Source organism: Amblyomma maculatum, chromosome 8 (assembly GCF_055883805.1).
Source record: "Amblyomma maculatum isolate TAMU_Amacu chromosome 8, ASM5588380v1, whole genome shotgun sequence".
Taxonomy (NCBI): domain Eukaryota; kingdom Metazoa; phylum Arthropoda; class Arachnida; order Ixodida; family Ixodidae; genus Amblyomma; species Amblyomma maculatum.
The window spans coordinates 41,909,108-41,929,802 of record NC_139351.1 but is presented as its reverse complement, the minus strand read 5'-3'; the positions used below and the strand labels follow the sequence as shown (position 1 = coordinate 41,929,802).

The window sequence follows — 20,695 nt, the reverse complement described above, 5'->3', positions numbered from 1 at the left end:
TACAGTTCAAGTAGAATGGTCTGGAAGTACTTTCAGGAGCAGTGCGTCTGCTACATCTATATTGCCTGAATCTAGCAGTTTATCAACAAGTTCCTGCCTTCCACTAGGAGAGCTTTGCTGGCCAGCATCTGCATCCAAAAGGGAACTGAGGATGCCAAGCTCACAGTTTCCCGTCGACACAGAGTGGGCCAGGTTATTAAATGCAAGGCAGTTCACAGTAACTACGAACTGCTGAGGTGTTGGGTGGGTATTGCAACCAGAAGACTGGCGCACAATCTTAAAAAGATGCTCAATCGGATCTTGGCTCAGCCTACTGGTCATTAAGTACTTGAAATTTACACGTTCTGATAGGTACTCCAACAATGACAGCACACTAGACAGCGTCACACGTAGCCCTGTGGCTGTTGACTCGCTTAAAAAGCCCTGCTTTCCATTTGTGTGGTTTTCCCATGCACTCAGGTACGACAAAAAGGAACGGAGCTTGTCAGCGGATGCAGAATTTGGACGTAGAGCCTCAGCAGTGAAGCAAAACGTCATCACATGGATAAGGTCACGGATGGTCCTGAAATAGAAATAAATTCTTGAGCACAAACCAGGAAGCAGTCGACAACAAGGAGGCTGTCTTGTGGTTAGGTTACGATGAAAGAATTTTCAGCTGCAACGAAATAAGTTTTGCTGCTTACTCAAAAAATTGGATGGTAGCTGAAATGTTCCCACAGGTCTCTTCAATCCCAGTCCTGTGCAGCTGCAGTCCCTTTACAACTTTGTAGCTGAAGAGTTGAAAGGCTAGAGACACCCTCTGAACTTCAAAACTGTTTGGGTTTGTGTGGCTGGACGTAATACCATACAGGGCTTGCAATGCCACATTTTTGCCATCTAGAGCAACGGCTCTGCGGACACTATTTAGTGACATCTGAAACGTAGAAAATCGGTAACATAATTATTCTCTATCCAGAAAAAAAAAAGAATATTGTCATAAAGAATGTGGTTCAACCGGAGTACAAAACTTACACGACCCTCCGGCAGCAGGTAGTCAGAAGCTAGCAAGCCATTGCGTAGACAATTTATCAAGTGCGGGAAGTCCGACAGAAAATATAGCCGGCGTTCTGGATCAACAAGATGTGGTGCACCACATTTTGCGCTTGTTGGAGATGCACGGACGCCCATCATTGTCCACATCTTTCTACTCCAAGTGGCGCCGTCAGACGTGATAAAGTCTACCTTCAAACCTGCCTTTTCAGACAAAATCACAGCTTCCAGCATTATTTTTGTGAGAAGAGTTCCTTTTATGTTTCCTTTCGTGGCAAATGCTGCAAGCAGCTGAGTCCACTTGCCAACAAATGGGACGAACATTACAACCATCCCATGGTCGCAGACTGTGTGCTTATCTTCTTGTGATGTAAAGGGGCAAAGATTAACAAAACCCTCAACGTGACCTGCAGTATTGACTGTCAAATGCTCAGACAATTTCATCTCGTCTACGATGAGACCTCCATGTCGTCTGAACTCATCCATTGAGCTAGTCTTTTCGCTCAGCACGTCAAATACTTTCATGTTGAAGCCAAAACCCGTCTTGTATGACTAAGTACTTCCTGAGAGTTGTTTTGCTCGGGATTGCAAGTATGTTTTCTTTTCTAAGGTGCTCATACAGTGCGGGGCTCTTCATTTTCATCATCAGACACTCAAGCACCCACTCATTTGAATACCTCATGGCATGACTACTTTTACGCGTCGAGGCTTTAAAAACATGATGCACAGCTTCACGCTGTTTGGCAGGAAGACTTGCAATTCTTCTATTGAAGTCATCTTCGGAAATCGTTGCGTTTTTGGCCTCCGTTGCTGCAAGCTGGTCCTGCATGGCTGATGCACGCCTTAGTAGTCGTGCTGCCTTTTGTTTTTCCAGCTTTAGTCGCCTAGCTGTGACTTCTTTTTTTGACACATGAAGCCTAGGTTTTAAGGTGCACGATTTCCTACTCTGAAGGCTTTTTCGTGCGGATTTGCACGCTTCACAAATTTCACCTGAAAAAAAAAAACGTGGTGCACATGTATGACTTATATGTAAAATATAGGCACAGAGAGGTCAAAAGCAGTAAAGGTTGTGTACTGTGATAGCCAGCACTTCAGCCATCGACATGCACCAGTGCGTTGTGCGACGAAGACAAAGAAGTACGCTGGGCTCGCCGTTGCAAGGTCCTCTCCTCACAGCTCTAAATCTGAGCGTCAATAAACGCCCTATTACAATTGGCGGAGGTGCCGGAAACGATCCCATCCAAACTGGAACTGCGAAGCCGTACACTGCCCTCTACGACCGCCATGCAAGACGAGTCCACTTCGACGCTGCCGGCCGTTCCACACACGATCATGTGTTCTGGCGTCGTGCGCCAGCGCGACCCTTGCCTCTTCAGTGGCACGGTCGATCAAGATGTCGACGACTGGCTGTCATCGTATGAAAGAGTAAGCAGCTACAACAAGTGGGATCTCTTACAAGCTCAGTAACGTCATATTCTATCTGACGGACGTGGCGAACCTCTGGTTTCGCAACCATGAGGCTGACCTGTCTTCTTGGTTGGAATTTAAAAAGAATTTCGCGGAAGTGTTCGGCCGCCCGGCTGTGCGTAAGCTTCGTGCCGAACAACGTTTACACGATCGTGTTCAGCCTGCTGATGAGACCTTTACCAGCTACATAGAAGACATCGTTAATCTCTGCAAACGATTCGACCCGGCCATGCCGGAAGCGAACAAAATCCGCTACATCCTCGAGGGCATTACTGAGGACGCCTTCCACATGCTGGAAGCGAAAGCTCCCACCAGCGTTAGTGAAATCGTGAAGCTTTGTCAGAGCTACGACGAGCTCCGCAAGCGGCGCGCTTCTAGGCGCCGCTCCAGTGTGTGCGACGAAGGCATATCCGCATTAGCCCTGGGTGGTTCGCCAACTTCTGAAGGGAGCCCGCTGAATCAACAGATCAAAGATTTTATTCGTGAAGAAGTCGCACGTCAACTCTCACTCCTTCCCTATTTTCAAGACTCGGGCCGCCTAGTTCCTGAACTGGCTCCATCTTTGGCCCTTACTATACGCCGTGTCGTGCAAGAACACGTCGCTGATGTCTTGCCGTCCAACCCCGTGCTGCCCCCTGTGACGGCACCTCTCACGTATGCCCAAGTAACGGCTAGGCCACAAACTTCGCCCACGTCTGGCTCCTATGTGCAGGTCCCTGCCTACCGTTCACCGCCGCATGCTGAGCCTTCGTTCCATGCCCCACCCTCAAGGTTCCGCCCACATCCTATGAAATCTTGGCGTACTACGGACAACCTTCCGATTTGCTATGCCTGCGGTCGGCCGGGCCATGTTGCGCGCCTTTGTCGCCAGCGCCTCCAACCTTCACAGCCTCACATTCGACTTTACCCGTACGATACCGACTCACGCTCGCAAATGATTCCGCCCGGTTCTCAATTTGTCTCACAAGATCGCCAAACCTATGCCACTCGTCGATCACATTCTCCTCGGCGCCGATCGCTTTCTCCAATGCTGCGACGTCCTACCAGCACTGTTGAGGGAAACTAACAGTCGCAGTTCCGGGGGCAAGAACTGCGCTTGTTTCGAATTCCTCAAGTCCTCCGTGTCGTCCCGCTAATGTTATCAAAGTTTCTGTAGAAGGCGCCACAGTTCTCGCTCTCATCGATACCGGTCAGCCGTCTCCGTCATCAGTGAAGCACTCTGCCGTCGAATTCGCAAAGTGACCACTCCGATTTCCGACTTTTCGCTCCGCACCGCCTCATCACAGCACATTCACCCCTCCGCATCTTGCACAGCCAGTGTGCTCATTCAAGACGACTTGTACCCCATCGAGTTTATTGTTCTGCCGAACTGCTCGCATGGTATCATCCTCGGATACGATTTTCTATCGACTCATCAGGCCGTTATTTACTGTGCTCATGCGCAAATTGCCTTCGCCCCCCTCTGTGATGCCCCCTTCTGTGATACCCCTCCCCGCACTGCAAAACTTCTCGTCGCCCACGGCACCGACATTTCTCCGTTTTCTGCTGCCCTCGTACCCCTGTCTTGTGAGTGGGTAACTCCTTTGACTGCGATTTTTACACCTTCCGAAGCCGCCTTCCGTCATCCCTGCCTCCTTTTTCCGTTCGCAGTTCTCGAAATTCAAGACGGCGAGAGTGCACTTTACGTCTCCAACCCATTTTCTTGCCCAGCAGTCCTGCTCCGTGGCGAATGCATTGGACGTCTTGAAGAGCTTGATCCCGGTCATATCACCACTCTTGCTGACTCAACCCCCTCCTTCGACGTTAGTCTGTGCTCTTGCGATGTTGCGACCGCTTCGACGCCCTCCGACGTTTTCCAACATGCTATTGATGCTGATCTTCCACTTGCGCAACGTGATCAACTTGTCGCCCTCTTGCAGAACTTCGCTTCTTCATTCGACCTTCCTCAAACTGACTTGGGCCGCACGTCTGTCGTAGAGCACACCATCGACACCAGTAAAACCGCACCTTTGCGCCAGCGCCCCTATCGCGTGTCGGCTTCGGAGCGCCAAGTAATTGCTGATTATGTGGACGACATGCTCCGTCGTGGTGTCATTCGGCCATCCCACAGTCCCTGGGCGTCTCCAGTTGTGTCGGTACCTAAGAAAGATGGCTCCTTCCGGTTTTGTGTCGACTACCGCCGGCTCAACAAGATCACGCGCAAGGACGTCTATCCTCTGCCACGCATCGATGACGCACTGAGCGGCTTGCAGGGTGCCGAGTTTTTCTCCTCGTTGGATTTACGATCTGGCTACTGGCAGGTTCCAATGGATGACGCTGACCGCTCTAAAACTGCCTTCATCACACCAGATGGATTATATGAATTCAACGTCATGCCCTTTGGGCTTTGCAACGCCCCGGCCACATTTGAACGCCTCATGGACACTGTGCTTCGTGGATTCAAGTGGCGAACCTGTCTTTGCTATCTCGATGATATCGTAGTCTTTTCTACCTATTTTCAATCCCACCTGCTCCGACTGAAGGACGTTCTCACTTGTCTCGCTACCGCAGGCCTCCAACTGAATCTGAAGAAGTGCCGCTTTGCTGCTCGCCGACTAACTATTCTAGGTTATGTCGTTTCTAAGGATGGCATTCTTCCCGATCCCATCAAACTTCGTGCAGTTGCCGAATTCCCACGCCCAAAATCACTGAAGCAGCTCCGAAGTTTCATCGGCCTGTGCTCCTACTTTCGCCGCTTCATCTTAAATTTCGCCTCTATTATTGCTCCTCGCATCCAGCTCCTCTCCGGCAGCTCCGACCTCTCCGCATGGACACCTGCTTGTGATGACGCCTTCAAAACTTTACGCCGTCTTTTGGTTTCGCCTCCCATCCTCCGCCACTTCGACCCGAATTCGCCAACTGAGATTCACACTGACGCTAGCGGTATTGGGATAGGCGCCGTTCTCACCCAACGCAAACCTGGTATCCGAGACTATGTGGTGGCGTATGCAAGCCGCACCTTGACCAAGGCAGAGTCCAATTATTCTGTTACGGAAAGAGAATGCTTGGCCATTATTTGGGCCATCGGCAAATGGGGTGGCGTACGCAAGCCGCACCTTGACCAAGGCAGAGTCCAATCATTCTGTTACGGAAAGAGAATGCTTGGCCATTATTTGGGCCATCGGCAAATTCCGTCCGTATGCCTATGGCCGACCATTTTATGTGGTCACTGATCATCACGCTCTGTGCTGGCTGGCGTCCCTCAAGGACCCGTCCGGCCGCCTTGCTCACTGGGTTCTTCGCCTCCAAGAGTATGACATTCGTGTCATATATCGCTCAGGCCTCAAGCATACTGACGCGGACGCTCCTTCGCGCTCACCGCTGCCTCCCTCTTTATTGTCTGATGAGATCTGCGCCTACGATTTGTCTTCGCTTGCCACTATCGACATGGCTACGGAACAGCGGCGCGGCCCGTGGATATCTACACTTCTGGACTTTCTTCGAAGTCACTCTCCAGGTCGTTTGTCTAGGGCGCTTGCCCGCCGAGCTCACCACTTTTCAATTCGTGACGGGCTGCTCTATCGCCGCAATTATCTTCACGACGGAAGGAAGTGGCTTTTAGTTATCCCCCGTCATCTCCGCGCCGAAATTTGTGCTGCTTTCCATACTGATCCCCAGTGCGCCCACGGCGGAGTGTTGAAAACCTACACGCGCTTGCGTCTACGCTTCTTCTGGCGTGGAATGTACCGCTTTGTCCGCCATTTTGTCCGCTCTTGCCAGTCTTGCCAACGTCGAAAAACTCCTCTCAAGTCTTCTGCTTCGTTGCAGCCGTCGCCCTGTCCTGCCCGTCCGTTTGATCGTGTCGGCATAGATCTATACGGTCCCCTTCCTACAATTTCAGCTGGCAACCGCTGGATTATCGTGGCAGTGGATCATCTGACCCACTACGCTGAGACATCATCATTGCCCTCTGCTTCCGCACGCGACGTGGCTGCCTTTATTCTGAAAAACCTGGTTTCTTCGCCACGGTGCCCCTCGCGAACTGCTCAGTGACCGCGGACGCGTTTTGTTATCAGACGCTCTTGAGGCTCTCCTGGAAGAATGCCGCATCATACACCGCACCGCTACCTCGTACCACCCTCAGATGAATGGACTGACAGAACGTTCCAACCGCACTCTCGGTGACATGCTGGCTATGTACGTGAACACCGACCATTCCAATTGGGACCAAGTTCTACCGTTTGTTACTTACGCATATAACACGGCGACACAGACCACTACTGGATTCTCTCCATTCTTTCTCCTTTACGGCTGCGAGCCACCCTGTACTATGGACACACTTTTTCCCTACCGCCCTGACGTTCCCGAATCTTCCCCGCTATCCGATGCCGTCACGTACGCAGAAGAATGCCGTCAGCTCACCCGCTCTCTCACAACAGAAAATCAGTGGCAACAAAAATACCTCCGTGATACCGGCGAGGCTTCGTCATATCTCCCGAACTCTCTGGTGTGGCTCTGGGTGCCCTCCACAACCCCTGGCCTTTCAAAGAAGTTTCTTGCTCGCTACCACGGGCCATATAGGGTCCTCCAGCAAACATCTGCAGTCAACTATGTAGTTGAGCCCGTCACGCCCTCTGCGGACTTGCGTCGCCGTGGTCGTGAAACAGTTCACGTGAACCGATTGAAGCCATTCGATGGCCCCGCTGTGCTTTCCGCGCCATAAGTCACCAGGATGGCTCCTTTTTTTTACCCGGAGGGAAAATGTACTGTGATAGTCAGCAATTCAGCCATCGACATGCACCTGTGCGTTGTGCGACGAAGACAAAGAAGTACGCTGGGCTCGCCGTTGCAAGGTTTTCTCCTCACAGCTCTCCATCTGAGCGTCAATAAACGCCCTATTACAGTTGCAATGAACAAATTACCTTGAGAGGAAACCTTTCCCAGGCACTTTGTGCCGAAGGGGATACCTACAAATGTAGCTGTTGCAGACCGCAGCTTCACAGTCAGAATCCGCGACACGCCACTAAACTCCACACTCGTCATGGCCCCTTCGCAGGTTGGGATGGCATCAGTTTCCAGCAGCACGCGATTTGCAGCAGTGAGTGAATCAACAGTATGGTCTCCGCACAAGACGCCCCGGATAAAAATTTGTGCAGACACTTTGTCTTCATTCGCACAGAAGAGCGCGCATTTTTCATGGAGAATTTCAAGTCCCATGTCTCTTCGTACAGTTGTTGCGAAGAGCACGCAGGCGTCACTGCTGCAATTCAGCCGGCACCAGTGCTTTGAAGGAAGCGTCACTCCTTGAAGCACACCAAGTGTAAAGGGCACACACTCGGTGGGGCCCCAAGCTTCATTCAGAGTGTTAAGCTCAGAAGCAGAAACATCGCTTAGGGGCAGACGAAGCTCTTCTTTCGCGGTATATGCGCTCTGTCGTGGCTTCTTGCTAGTCGCCGAAACGCTTGCTTTTGCTTACCTTTTTCTTTCTGGCCTCTGTTTAACACTTCGCACAGAGAGGTAAGAGGGGCAGTCAGGCAGGAGTGTAGGCACCGCACCAGGTGCCAGTGATGGTTTCCCACGAGGTAGTCGCACTTCGGAGCTATTTATCACGCGCACATAGTCCCGCAATATGCACTCGGGCTCAAAGTGGCGCTCGCAGACCGCTGAGGATTCTGTTAAAGGTCTGTCCTCTCTCCGCAGATTGCGCTGCCACTTCTTCCTGAGGTCATCGTCAACGGGTACAGCGAACAAAGACGCCTTAGCAGCGCCCGGATAACCACTCCTACAGCCCGGTGCAAAGCAATGGCAGTCCGTCTTCCTTTTCGGCATCGTGCCTCCTAGTACAGTCTACATAGCACTGAAGTCATACGATAGCACACACGAGGCTATTTTCCTCTGTGTATCTCACAGTTGGTTGCTCGAAGAGCCACTGCGAGAAGCAGAATGTACAAAAAACGCAAGGGGCCTCCGTCTGGAGAGCCGTTTCGACTGCGCTCAGCAGCACGGCGGCAGCGGCGCGGGGCCAGCGGGGCTAGTAAAAGGCGCAGCAGCGCCCCCTGCGGGCCGGAGAGGCGTTTTGCTTCAGCCGCTCCGCTGGCGCGCGCCGCAGTTCGCGCCACTAGGATAGTATTCTAGTTCACTATAGCCAGGCATAAGGTTGCTGCTTTGGGCCACGCAGCTGTAGTTGACCGACCATCGGTGTCGTTGCTGGATCTGCTTCGGCGTCATATCGTGACATAAAGTCTTTGTTAGAGTCGAAGCAGTGACAAACTTTGGCGAGACACCGCAATCTCGCGGGTAAACATACCCGACCGCTTCATCAAGGACCCTATCATGTGTCGTCCCAAGAACACCAAGCCTTATGGGATCAAGTAGAAGACATGTTTCGCGACGAAGTCATCGAAGCATAGAGGAGCTCCTGGGTGGCATCAGTTTTAGTGAAGGAAAGGTCAACTTTGCTTCTGCATCAATAACCCCCGCTTGAACAACATAAGGAAGAAAGGCATGTACCCTCACCACACATCACATCTGATAGCAATGCATACATTGCTAAAAGACGTGATGTATGGTGATAAGGCATGACATGTGATGTGTGTACCCAAGCAGAAAAGGAAATATGTGCCCATTCGTGTAGTATACAGCAGCTGTGTACAGATATTAGCGACCATGGCAATCTAAAGGGCCTGTCGAACTAGCACGACAAGACACAGACGCAGACCTGGAAACGACACCAACGGTCGACCAACTCGTCGGCCGACACTGTCTGCTGCCGATCAAGGGTTCGCACCACGCTGACAACGACGTCAATACGACCAAAAACCAAATATCTTCCCAGTGTGACAGTTTTTTTGAGGGAGGCCGCGGACACCGACAGAACCAGTCTGCCGACTGTCGGTAGTGGAGTATTCGCGAGATCGGCCACCGAGCAAAATCATTCTCAAAACGAGAAGCTGACTCTGTACACAATGTCGACGGCGAATATCTTTCAGCACTACTATAGGTAAAAGTATACTTAATGCAAAACCCCTCACCAGCACGTCAGCATGAGCCGCCAAAACATTCCGGGGCGCCAAATGAGCGCGGAATGTACGTAAACTGCAGTATTTTCCATTCGAGGTGAGTGAATTCAGTGCGCGTAGATTTTCAGCGCGCGCCAAAGCCGCGAGTAACCTTTCCACGTTTCCTAACTGCACAGTAAAGTGCAAAATGAACACAGTATGTAATAAAGAAACGACAAAGTGATTATTTTCTGCAACTACCCTAGAGCTGCGGACCCTCCTGCATTTCGATTGCTGAGTTTACCGTCATAACGACTAGTCGCTGCGTCGCTACTTTGCGAGCAAATTTCAACGCTACGTTACGCATCACGCAATAATGTTTTTTTTTTCCGTAATTCAATGTGGTTATAAAATTATGTGTGCAAAAGGCGCAGAATTTGCCTTTAACCAACAGCCGTGGTCCCGCGGCCGGCCCTGGAAATCCACCTACGGTTTTACGAAATCCGCCGAATGTTTTACCTGCTACTGTACTACAACACATGATTGAAATTATCAGCAATTTGCTAAACTGGACAGTCTAGAGTTAAACGGTGAACTGCTATCGCTCCTACTGCCTTCGCGACTTTCACTCTCAATGATAGCACACTTGCTACAGGCCAGCTTCCACTTGACTGGAAAGTTGGGAAGGTCATTCCAGTCTTCAAATCCGGTAACACCAATTCTCCAATAAATTATCGGCCCATTTCTTTAACAAGTGTGCCTTGTAAGATCATGGAACACGTCATATTCTCCCATATCATTGCCTTCCTGGATTCAAACAATTTTTTTCATTCTGCGCAGCACGGGTTCCGGAAAGGCTTTTCTTGTGATACTCAACTAGCGCTTTTTATACATGACCTGCATGCCAACCTAGATCTTAACCTACAAACTGACGCTATCTTTCTTGATTTTAAAAAAGCTTTCGATAAAGTTCCTCACAAACGCCTGTTACACAAGTTATCTCACATTAACCTCGATCCAAATGTGGTTATATGGATTACCGAATTTCTAACTAACCGCACTCAATCCGTCTTCGTAAATGAATATAATTCCAGCTCCCTTCCTGTAACATCTGGCGTCCCTCAAGGTTCCTTACTAGGTCCCCTTCTGGTTTTAATATACATAAATGATTTACCCTTTCAAGTGTCCTGTAAAATCCGCATGTTTGCTGATGATTGTGTTCTTTATCAAACAGTTAATAACACCTCTGATCAATTATACCTCCAAAACGACCTTAACAAGATTCAGGAGTGGTGTGAAATTTGACAAATGGAACTAAACCCTCACAAATGCAGTGTACTGTCTTTTCATCGCCGCCGCAACTCACTCATATCCCTTTACCAAATTGCCTCCGTTCCCGTGCTACCAGTGCTATCATACAAATATTTAGGCGTAACTCTGTGCGCTGATTTGTCCTGGAAAACTCATATAACTACCATCATTTCTTCAGCTAACAAATCCCTTGGTTTTCTAAGACGTCATCTTCGCGATGCTCCCGTGCACGTCAAGTTACTAGCTTACGAATCACTTGTGAAATCAAAGCTAGAATATGCATCCCCCATTTGGCACCCACATCAAGCTTACCTCACCAATGCACTAGAACTTTTGCAGAATCGCGCCGCCAGACTTATTCATTCGTCATACCATTACAGCACCAGTGTATCATATCTGAAATCCCTTTCAGGTTTACAGCCACTAGAGATACGCTGCCGCATAGCCAGTCTTTCACTGTTTCACAAGTTTTTTTACAGCCATCTACAAACTGCACCCTATATGGTCCCACCAGCACGCATATCTCACCGCACTCTCCACCATCTCCAGATCAGCCGTCCACGTGCAGAACCGTCACCTTCGCAAACTCATTTTTTTCACGCGCCGCTGCGGACTGGAATGGCCTTCCCGAAGAGATTGCAACAACAACCTGTCCAATAATCTTCGCACAAAAAGCCTACAGCTATTTATCATCATAGCACATGACTTTGTACCATCTCATCCAACATTTGTATCCACCCCTTATGTAATGCCCCTCAAAAGGGGTCTTTAAGGAAATAAAAATGAAATGAAATGAAATGAAATCTGCTAAAAGCATTGCTCAACCTCTGAAACCACCGATTGGGACTAATTTCTGTTGCGTAGTGGTCATTGCAGTTGGCTATCAAACTTTAGGTCATAAGTTCGATCCCGCTCAAAGATCAGCGGGTAGCGTTTTTTTTTTATTTTGTCCTAGTTTTTAGTATAAACTGTGGTTTATTTGCCGTGGACAACTTTATTTTTTAACAGTGTCGTTCTGACCCAGCAAACACAAGCCGTGAAATACTGAGCAGTATTCAGTCTCGGTCCATAATCGCGACTAGAAAGGCGATTATTTTGGTATGGTCGAATTTATGGAATAGAAAAAAAAATAATCTGTCTCTTATGTTGTCAATTATGATAATACACGAATTAAAATAAAAAAGGGAAGTAGCTATAGAAAAGAGAATATCGCATGCCAGAACAAAAAAGGATTAAGAAAAGGAACGGTATAGTGACACGATAAGAGAGTGAGAGAGAGAAAGAGGGCCTAGCAGGTGGGAGGTTTCGGACGTTGTCTCGCTAATTTTACATAGGAGTTGCGCGACCATGGGCCGACAGCTGGATTGCGAGCGACGCGGCTGAGACGCCAACTTTCGGCCGACTGTTTCCGTCAGCCCAGAGTGACATGACGCAGACATCAAGAAGACACGCTGTTTCAGACCAAATCGATGTCGTGTCGTACCGGTGGGAGCGCAGCTTCACAGCGCCAGCCTAAATGAAACTTTTGGTCGAGTTTTGGTATGGGCTGCTCCCTTATCACTAGGATAGTGCTCAGACGGTGGAAATTTGTATGCTACACACGTTACCCACTTGCTTTTTATCATCCCAAAAACCATTCAGAGGGGATATGCTTGAGTTGGCCGACGGGAGATTAGATTACAGCTAAGATTACCGCAGTGCCATCACCAGGCGAGGAAGGGCAGTTACTTGTGTGCAGAGATGGTATATGGCAGCTATCCGCATGATGCCTTATAACATGCAGTGTTCAAAACACCATAGCAATAAACGTGCGCAAATAAAACAACGGCGAACAAGCCTTCGTAACCAGAAATCCACAAAATGTGAAAAAAAATTTACTTCGATCAGCTTCGCAACACTGCCTTAAAACGAGTGAAGTGAACTCGGAATTTGAATGTCACTCAGGCGTAGTCTCGTTAGAAGTTTATGTTTCTTCATATTGGCTGCGAGGACATACCGTGGCGCCACCTCTTGGAAGCGCCCGCAGGACGAAGTGGGATAACGCACGTTGAACTGCTGCTGTAGGATGCTTTACTATGCAGTTCAGTTGAGCGTTAGCATTACGTTCATTTATTTATTTATTATTCACCTCGGTCTGGGCCCTGTACAAGCTTTTGTGAGGTAGAGACCCACTCATTCGATAAAAAAAAACACTTCACCGAATCAGAGTTATCGCAGTTGGCGAGCTTTACTGCTACGACGATGCGCACCGGCTCCAGCATTTCGGCTCTTATGAATTAAAAAAAGACAACTGGAGCTACCACACAAGCAGTCAGTTCACAGGTAATGGGATTTCTCTGCAAAAGCAGAAAACTGCCGGGAGCCTGACAGATGCTGAGCGCCTTCGCACAGCACCGGCGTAAGCGGCCCCTTTCGCCTGCGCCCTTGAACGTAGTAGAGCAAGCAGGTTTGACTTTGGGGATAGCATGGTATAATTGTTTAGCAAGTGTGAAGACGTGCGTTCCACGCAGAGAATTCTTGCGCACTGACTACCGCCATCAGTACTCGAGCAGATATTTGTATTCTCTGCGCACAGTAGTTTCGTTGTTACGCATATTTCGATCAGCACATGACAACATGGATGCAATGATCTATCTTCCGAAGGATCTCTGGACACTCGGGGTTTGACGGTAATGAGCTGGCGAACCAGTTCGCCCGTGAAACTCATAACCGGTCACCGTTCATACCCTGCCCAAGAACCTTGGAGGGCGGGTCGAGACTGTCTCTTCGCGCCACCATCAGCGAATATTACAATGCTGCTCGCTTAGACCGGAAGCTCTATCTGACCCTCATCCTAATTTTTCCATTCAGAAGGCTCATATCCATCGGCAAATACAGTTGAATACGCTCATAAAACTGGCGCGGCTATATCTCTACAAATTCGGTCGTGATCCATCATGCCCCAACTGCCCTTCCCCTTATGTCAAGCTCTCACAGTGCCTATTTTCATGTCCGGTTGCATTGTAATCGAGATTCTTTCCAACCTCCTATCATACAATCTGGACCTGGGTGGACTGGCTTGGTGCGGAGGGTGAACAGGAATAGCGCCTGCTCGTCCAGCAGGCCATCGATGGATTAGGCGCCTAAGTGTGGCGCCTCAATAAAGCCTTCTACTACTACGACTACTCTATCTTTCGTTCATTCACGGACTCTGTCGTTTGAAACTACTACAAAACTGGAGATGCTGCCTTAGACAACTCGCCATTCATGGCGCTGCACGAGGGGGCAGAATCGTCTAGTTCACTTCAGTTAAACTTCCGTGTCAACGCGTTTATTAGGAATATTTTGAGACCTCGCTTTCGAATGATCCTTCTTTTCTTTGAAGCGGGCTGCTTCATGAAGAAGCCATCATCTTTCCCATCTTTCCAGCAATAATATCGTTAGCTTCACAAGCGCAAATTATAACGCGCGCGCCGTTCCTTCTGCCGCTCACCGGACTGGTTAGCGCCAGCGCTATAGACTAAATTTCGCTCGCTTAAATTTCTGCTGCGCACATCATGAGAATGATCACTCGCTTTTTGACCATTTAAATTTTGGTTACGGAAGATTGTGTGAGCTTATGTTTCGGGTAGCAATGGGAGCTTGCGCCGGGTTTCCTCACGGTACAGAGCAGTAACGGACCGTTGCAAAAGCTTAAATAAACTTCGGCAGCTTCAGCAATGATTCAAGATCAAAAGGTGTAAAACTGGCACTCTTTATCAACCAAAAGTACATAAATAAACGCGAGTATTAGCTTTTAAAACGCACAAATGCAATCGAGCGTCTGCTTCAGCAGTAGTAAGAGGAGTCACGTGATCCCACTTGCTCCCCTAGGTTGACGCTAGCGCCTTTCGCTCCAGTGATGGCGCTCGTGCCCAATACTTTTCACATACAGGGATCTCAAAAGAAATTCTTCAGATGAAACGTCCTTAGCCGTCTATTCACTTCTAACAACACTACTTGGCGCGACGACTCTTGATTTCGCAGAGCCAGCTTTCTTAAAAATATCTCAGCCTGAATAATTTAACGGGATAGCGTCAGAACGCACGTCCGAAATACATCCTGTAGCCGCAACACAATTCCCTTGTTGGTAAAAAGAGTGATGACACATAGGTGACAATTTTTTCAGCTAGGATTGAGAAGTGCCTATTGGAGGAAAAATGTGGACGACAAGGCATCTACACCAATACCAAAGAGATCATCTCAAACCTCGTCCTAAGTACACTGCTATCATTCATTACATTATATCTACGGGTGAGCCTTACAAACCCCTACGTATTAGTCCTACAACGTAGCACAAACGATTTCTTTTATGTTCAGGAGCAATTTTTGAAAAAAAAAATGTGTATTCTCCACATGACGATACTACCATAGCAACTTCTAAAGACAATTAAATGTCTCGTAAATTGAAACCCATAACCTTACCTCAAAAACATAAGCATATATTAATTCCAAGTGATCGATTGTATACTGCTTTGATGATTTAATGATTTCTGCTTTCATTTCAAAGTGTCCAGCCAGAAGGCGTTAAGAGAGGTAAATGCTATTCCGAGCTAATTTTCGAGTCGCGATAATAAAACGTAAATCTTAGAAACATTGGTACCGAATTCTAAGTGGCATCTTTTAGGTAAATATTTCAATATATCAGTTTTTGTTTCATATGGTACAATAATAAAAATGAGGAAAGGATCGAAAGATGATTTTTATATCATTATCTGCATGGAGTTGCATAGTTTCATCCATAGTCTACCTTTTTTAAAACTTTGTTCTGAGAACCTGCAAACAATTTATGAAGACGCGAATGCTTGCACAAAAGTAATACATAGAGCACAGTTAAACCGCTACAACTGCACAAATAACGGAACCTTGCAGATGCTTAACGGAAATTAACTGATGAACTTGCAAAAGCATTCGTTTGATACCATTTCTCTTGGTGATAAGTAATGATGGTGATAGAGCCAGTTTGATCATTTCAGAGAAGCATTTCAGAGAAGGCAGGGTACAAAGACAGCGCCAGAAATGACGAGCAAAACGGTGTGCTTAAATGTTTGTACCTTCGTTACCCCCTGTCCTCGTGTACCCACAGAGCGCACGTATTACGAACACTGAAGAAATCGTGCACGTATGCTTCTCGAAATTGGTAGATGGGAGACGTATCTGATGTCGCTTCCTTATTGCTATCCCCAGCCACATCATGCTCGTGGGGAGGGTTCTGATGCTTTTCGCAGAACTTGCCTCAAGCGGCATAGAATAAAGTCTCTTTTGATCCTTTTAGCCATGCCATGCGCGCATGCCTACGTGCTACTTACATAGCGTGCTAACGCGAGATACAAAGACCATTAAAAGGCTGCATTCTCTTCGCTCCCCCCCATCCCAACATCAATGCTTTTGTATCCACTGCCAATCTGACAATGCACAGAATCGATGAACCGGTTAGAAATAGTGCTTTGCCACAAAAGCACTACTGCATTCAATTTGCTTCTTGTTTTATGTTTTCTTTTATTTTTTATATTTGATTGAATGATTTCAATGTTGTAATGCAGAGATTGTGCCTGGAATTAAGGTCTTGCAACGTTTTTGCGCGTTTTTTGTACAGTGTTGACGTACATTTCGCAATTTCGACGTCCGTGGACATTTTACATCTGCATGCTATACTAACGTCATTGTCTATTTTATCGTCGAATGAAGATTTTGCTTTTAATTAAATATTTCCTCTAGATGAGCGACATTTTGCACACAGAGGTTTTGACCATCTACCTCCTATAAAAAAAATCATTTTGTTATCAATCAGTTCACTTCTCGACAATAACGTCCTGACACCGTTCACTAACGCACAAATAGTGTCCACGCTCATGAGCCTATAGAAAGATTCGCCGTGACAGTTTTAAACATGATTCAGAATGTATACGAATTTTGGACGTCCCATGTGCTAATACAAAGACATCAGCTGTTAACTTAGACATCTAAACAAAAAATAAACAGCGCAAAATAACTAATTTTTCAAGCACCTTATATTGAATAATCACATAACTGCTGGAGTATATCTGCATATTCGGATATTCGGCTCCCGTGTGCATCGCTAAACATATTAAAGGAATTTCGTTCAGAAAATAAACATTATTGAAGACGCGTTTTGAAGTTATACTCACTGAGTTGATGCGGAAAAATACAGCAGCAAAATGCAGAACAGCAGAATGGATCTCATCTGATCAATATTTGCAACAATCGGGAACTGAAAGCTGCCGAAAAATATAGCTGCCATAAAGGCAAACCCTGAGCGCTTATAACGCTTGAGAAACAGCCCACTTAATGACGGCGGTAACAACATAGTGAATAGAAGGAGCAATCTATTACAAAAAGAATTTTGAAACGTAATATAACTACAGCTCGACTGTCGATGCCGATGGGACGAAAGGAAAGCATCGACTTTGTCCTGTTTTGCAATTTTAAACTCTAATTTACCTTTTAAAATAAGTTGCAATTGTTAATGAAAATGCGGAGGACTACCATACTCTATAGCCGACATGTATAAAATTCATAATTACTCTTTTTTCTACAAGGAAGGCGGCATCAATTATTCATCGAAGGCAGACTGCTCCTAGCAGAAAAAGTATACTTTATGCTTTGTCGCCCTGCCATTGTATGTTATCTTCTTATAATTTCCTACTTGATAAATGATAAATTTCTTGTGTGCTATTGTGCGATATGCACTGCTTTCATTCTGTGTGTCAGAGAAATGCATTGCTGTGCAGTTCTCCTTAGGAGTGTTTCTGTCCGTCAGGGTGATAGGGGCGGTTATTGTTTTAATTGCTCTCGCTGCCTGCCAATACGTGTTCTTAAACCTGCGAGATGGGATGATATTTCCAAATGATATTCAAGTGTATGTTATTCGCAAGGAAAAATTATTTTTTGAAATAATTTAAAGTTGATTTAGGTGAATTTGTATAAGGTTATGATTTCTTCATGGGGAATATTATGATATAGATTATGATATGATATATTATATTAAAATATATATTATGATATATACATTATAATATTATGATATGATATTGCATTTAAAAAGTGTTTTTGCCTGTTGCATAAAGTACACAGTTGAGCTCAGCTGACAATCATCGATCAGGATGAAGATCGCTTTTTTTAAGATCAACTTTTAACAACTAGTGGGTATGCAGGTGTATCGGTAATACGGCAGTTAGACTAAGCTGAAAGCACTGCCAGACCGTGTTAGTGGTTGTAGTGGTTTCTGAAAAAGCAAATCTTTACAATGAAAACAATGCTGCCGGCCACACCCGCTGCTCTATAATATCAGCCTTAAGCACTCTAACTAAGCCGACAGAAGAAGGCAGAGCGCAGTGTGCGAAGGCAGCGGGATGATCTGCACATTGATGTCAAAAAAGGCAGCAGAGCTGGATTAAACCTCTCATTGAGTCTTACTTCGTAGGTTGAGGAAATCAAGTGCCTCTTTCACCAAGCTAAACCTAACGCGACCAATGAGGAGATATTGTAATTTTTGATGCCAGGCGCTAAAGACTCGGTTTTTGCTGGCATTGTCATATATTCCCTTACAAACGCTGCCGAATTTGAAATGAAAGCGCCACCATTAAGACGATTAGGAACATCAGGTAACCGTAGTACCGTCGACCAATTCAGGCAATGTATGCAACCTCCTCCAATGGGAAATCTGCGAGTGGAGATAGCCTGCAGTACCTACAGCGAGAAGTAGTCCGGGAGAAAACTTTCCGGCTGCTGCTATCATTCCAACAGCTCCAGGTAGTGACGCCTCGACCATCGTCCGCGAAAAAGAGAGCAGTACGCCCTTGCCGCAACTCCGAAGCCGACGGGCACTGCACAAGTATCATATTGCGCCACCTTGAGTGGTTAAGATTAAAAGACTGAAGACTTCTGTTCATAGCTGGATCCTTGAAAGTAACTTTAGGTTATTCTAAATATTGTTAGAAGTTGTTTTAGCTTACTTCCACCTACGCAAGGAGGCTTTCCGTGCACTGGCCCTTATCAACGTTCCAATGAGCTAGGGGTAATAAAGATTTTTGTAAAATGGTTATGGGCACAACAAGGCACCCACATTAAGGTGAGTTTCTTTTACCACGCTCTTAGAATGACCACGACGACTTTCTTTATTGAATGCCCTTATTAGATGCTCTTTTTGCCTTGTGTAGGCATTCACCAACATGCATTCTCCACAGGATGGCTTCTTAATTGCTATCTAAACCGGGTAACGACGGTCAATTTGTTTTGTTCGTTAATTTATTTACACATACGCTTCCAGTGCTGTGTTAGAACACTGGAAGATAAAACTCCTGCTTGCTTTTTTTTATTCCGAGAAATCCTTACCTGCTGACCACGCATAGGCGAATTGTCCTATATCAATCTCCATTGGAAAAGTAATAGACCGAATGCTGCCGGCGGGACATCAATGGTTTATTGAAACGAATGACCCTTATGTAGACCTGATGACCGGCTTCTGACAGCGGCATTGAGATGGTGGTGACCACGTAGCACAAACGTCTTTGCCGACTGGTAAATGCTGTTTAAGATATAACGGAGCAATACGATACCTTTCATGACGCCATCCTTCAGGGTTCGGACTTTTGGCGATGGCGGCTGACTGTATCGAACGATTCTGAACTCACGCTACCCAACCATTTTGCGTGACTGCACCTGCTGGACAGAATGCTTATTAGTAAGTCTTCCGTGGATGGTTTCGTTATCTCAACGGTAGGTAGGCGCTGTGGCTAAATGCTACATATTTCAAAGCCAGAACAATGGTTGGAATTACTTCGTGTAATTGTTTTTATCCACTCATATCTTTTAATTTCCTAAAATCACATATTTTACTAACATGTTACTTGGAGTATGTTCTATGTAGTCTGCTTTATGCTATGTTTTTGAATTTCAATAGCCGGAAAACCAACAATGAATGAAGCAGAGAGGCGACATCAAGTTCTTGGGTGTGACTCACACTATGCAATTGTGTGTTCCGTATTGCTTTAGTTGAGCTCACACACTTCTCAGCCGCGATCGCTGTTTACCTTGCTTACAACCTGTGAAGAGAAAGAAGACGTTGTGTGCCTACTGTTGAAAGACTGGGCAGATGTCCCTTCCGTAGGGCTCCACAGGAAAAACTCTCAGCGCAACTTTGATAACATGAAGAAACTTAGCCATAATGCACAACAATGCAAGTCCGTAATACATCTGCACCTAGACGTCTGGATCCTCACGCACACAACTGCGTTTCATGTTGAAACTAGCGTTGTAATCGGCATCACTGCACCCACACAATCAGGGTTTGCGGTTCAATGGCTGGTCTTGAGGGAGGAGAGCTCTTCTTACAGTTCGCAATGGGGTCTGTTTCCACCTCCCGCCGCACCTCCCTCAGTGGCGTCACCACCTGATCACCACTCCGCATCCTCTGACACCATTCACGCGCATGGAAAGCGAGTGCTCGCTTCTGGCTCCACCGGCATATACTGCAAAAAGTAAGTCATCACTTTTCAATGCATATAATTCACAAAAATGACCGCGTACATAAAACATCGGACGCAGATGCTTACTCTGCAGAAGTGTGATCAGTTTTAAAGAAAATTAAAAAAAGGAGAAAATTATATACTCCGTATCAAGAACTGAGCATTGCTTTAAAGCTATGTCCGTTATTTCACCTAAATAGAATCTGTGATGCGAGGGGATGGGGTTGGCATGCTTTTGGAGGAGAAGGAGGAGAAAAGGAGGGCGGGAGGCAAGGATGTTAACCAGAAAGAATGAATTCCGGTTGGCTACTCTGCACTGAGGAAGGGGAATGGGGGATTAAAGGGGGATTGTAGAATAGGAGAGGAGGTGAGAAAGTCACAGTTTGTAAATCAGGCTAGTCTCTC

At 46.8% G+C, this 20,695-nt stretch overlaps 1 pseudogene; it reads right to left on the bottom strand.

Annotated features, from left to right (window-relative positions):
- Positions 1–940: 940 nt before the first annotated feature.
- Positions 941–1,934, bottom strand: LOC146181041 (uncharacterized; annotated as a pseudogene).
- Positions 1,935–20,695: the final 18,761 nt, after the last annotated feature.